This window comes from Lissotriton vulgaris, unplaced genomic scaffold (genome assembly GCF_964263255.1).
Source record: "Lissotriton vulgaris unplaced genomic scaffold, aLisVul1.2 SCAFFOLD_1251, whole genome shotgun sequence".
NCBI classification, from domain to species: domain Eukaryota; kingdom Metazoa; phylum Chordata; class Amphibia; order Caudata; family Salamandridae; genus Lissotriton; species Lissotriton vulgaris.
Genome location: NW_028251023.1, coordinates 500,015 through 503,346, shown reverse-complemented (window position 1 = coordinate 503,346; position 3,332 = coordinate 500,015).

The window sequence follows — 3,332 nt, the reverse complement described above, 5'->3', positions numbered from 1 at the left end:
TTATTTAATCCTCATGTCTAGCTGCTTACTTCATTCTTTTGTATCTCTATAAGTGATTATATCATTATATGTTACATTTGTGCAAACCCCCAAGTGATCAGTAAGCCCTCACTGGCTAGGCGCTGTCATATCTACATACATATGCATTTATTTACACACCATGTACATACTTTTCATCTATTTCATCTTATATGTATTATTCTATACAATATGTACATCTATGTCAGATTTACTTTTTAACTCTTTAGACATCATAGTTTGGCCTATTGCTTGCAGATGGGAGCTTCAAGGGTAAAAAACAAGACTCATTGGGTGTTTAAGGAGCCCGGGACAAGTAACCCAAATGGGAGAGAATACTTCACTTGAAGATGTCTCCCGTTTTTCCTATGCTTTCTACTTGTACAGATAGTAGCATTCTAGTACCTTATTTCATGGAGCGTCGAGGCTTCTAATAGATTTATTTCTACACTTGTACCAGATTTAACAGGGAACCGGTTCTTTGTTTCTGAAAGAGGGGGAGATATAAATATTAACGCCTTTCTCTTGTGTAAAGACTATTATCTTTCTATCCCGATGCCCGGATTACCTTGAGTGCTGGTTATCTTTAACGGTACGTGGCTGTCTACCCGTCTTGTTTCCAAAGTGGCAAAAATGCTTCTTTTATATCAATCCGGTGCAAAGGATATAAGGGTTATTACCTACATTGAAAGACACAAGGACATCGTTTTCTATTTGGATTGTGGATGTTATGGCACATTGTATCCATTTTAGCCACGGTTATTGTAGCAAAGAACAAGGCAGATTTCCTGAGGAAGGCGAACGGCCGAAACGCGTTGAAGGAATTAATTCTGCGTTTATATTAAGTCTCAAACAGTGATGATATTGTTTTAAAAAAAACAGTTTTTATGTGAAACCATCTTAATATTTTGTATGTAAAAATGTCTTTTGTAACAAAAAAAGTAACTAACAAGAGTATATATATGTAAAAAAAAAGAAAAATAGGAAAGGAAAAAAAAGAAACAAGACAACAAAGAATAAATATCAAATATATATAAAAAATAAATAACATATATCAGAATTCCATGGGTGTAGAATGATTTATTAAAATATGCATGTATAAGTTACTCACGAAATACCAGTACACATAGCCCGGTGTGCACATTCTGTTTTCCAAAAAATGGGTGTCAACTTCAACCAGTCCCCGCTTTTAAATCGGAGACGATTTGCAGGCTGACATTTTGCAACGAAACTACAAGTACCAACATGCAGTTCGCTACTGTTTAACAAGTGACCACTTGGTGGTTTTGACTGCTCTTTCTCTAGTGTTTAGATCTGTCGAACGGGCATCCGGTGGGATATCAGGTCGTGTTCAAAATACACTGTAAAGGGGCGATAGGTATAGCCATCATTAGTGCAGCAGGTACAGTGGCACCAATCTCTAAGGCTATTGCAAGACACAAACTGACCTGCAATGGTACGCCTCTTTTGGCGCAGGGCTTTGCAACGTGACGCATCTGGGAGATGCGCCACGTTGTAAATACCCCGCACCATGGTGCATCTTTTGCGCCGCCGCTGCGTCACAAAAGTGACGCAACGGCGGCGTAAAAGCAGCGCACGAGGCTTGTAAATCTGCCCCAAAGTGTCTACATTGTAAAGAAACCAAATATACATAGCTTCATGTTGTTAAATAACTAAAAAAACTAAGATATCTGTGTTTGTTGTAGGAAAAATGGCCACATAAAATGCCGCAAAATTGCCGCTAAATTTCCATATTTTTGCCGCTAAATTTCCATTTTTGTGCCGCTAAATTTGCTAATCCATGCCGCTATATCCTGGGGGGTCTGATAAAACAAAGCTTAGCATAACAAAACATAGCATAACAAAACATAGCAAAACACAACAAAACATAGCAAAACACAACGAAACATAGCATAGCATAACAAAACACAAAACATAGAATACATGCAAAGCATAGCAAAACATAGCATAGCATAACAAAACACAACAAAACAAAACATAGCATAGCATAGCATAACAAAATACACCATAGCATAGCATAACAAAACAAAGCTTAGCATATTTATTTATTTTATTTTGAAGGTTTTATATAGCGCTAGCTCCATCCGAGGGTATCAAAGCGCTTTACATCAGCAATGGTTATCAGCAAGAAAAACAACAATAGCAATGAATGAGACAAATTATACAGGCCGTCAGACAAAAATATAGGGCACCAATAAGAGTACATAGTGAGAAGAGTACATTTAGGATAAACAGAACCAATTGAAAGAACCAGTAAGTGGTTATGTATAGTAATTTTACAGTATGACAGGAGGACTCACAGGACAAAGTACGGAGGGGTGGGTTAAGTAAGGGTAGGTGGTGTGGAGGGTGTCAGGTGGGGGGTGAGAGTGCAGGGGTAGGTGGGGTTACCAAAAGGAGGAAGCAGGAGAATATTCAGAAAGGAGATCATGGCTTTAATTACCCCAGAATTTTGTGAGCAAGTGAATTTTGAGGTTTCTTTTGAAGCTAGAATAGGAGGGGTTGCATGGAAGGTCTATGGGGAGGGCGTTCCAGATGGTTGGGGCCTTGCCAGAGAAGGAGTGGGATTTCAAGGTGTTTTTTTCTAGAAGTTGGGGTGTGAGGAGAAGAGTGTTAGTGCTTCTCAATGTTCGTGCACAGCCAGCTTTGTTAAGTTTAGTTGAGAGGTAGGATGGGGTCTTCTGGTAAAGGGCTTTGTGTGTAATACAGGCAATTTTATAGGAGGATCTGCCTTCCATGGGGAGCCCTTTGAGGGTTTTGAGGGCAGGGGAGATGCGGTCACAACGTTTACAGTTAGTTGTAAGTCTGGCTGCGAGGTTGAGGACGGATTTAATGGGGGCAAGGTGGATTTTGGTGTACCAGAGAGAAGGGCGTTTCCGTAATCGATTTTGGATAGGACCAGAGGTTGGATAATTAATTTAAAGTCTTCAGCTGGAATAAAATGTTTAATTTTATTGAGATGCCGAAGTGTGAAAAGTGCACTTTTTACAGAGTTCTTTACATGGGAGTTAAGTGTGAGATTATTGGTAACGGTGATGTAGAAGTGATTTGACAGATTTGGCGAGGGAGAGAGAGCAGTTTAGAGCGTTAAGGTCCGCGATCCATGTTTGGATGGGGAGAGGGTTAGTTTTGGGAGAGAAGAGGGTGATCTCAGTTTTGTTGGAGTTGAGTTTAAGATGGTTGTTATGGAACCAGGTTTGGATCTTGGTTAGTGCAGAGTTTAGGTGTAGGATATCGGCATGGGATTTTATTTTATAGTACAATTGGGTGTCATCAGCGTACAGGTGATAGTT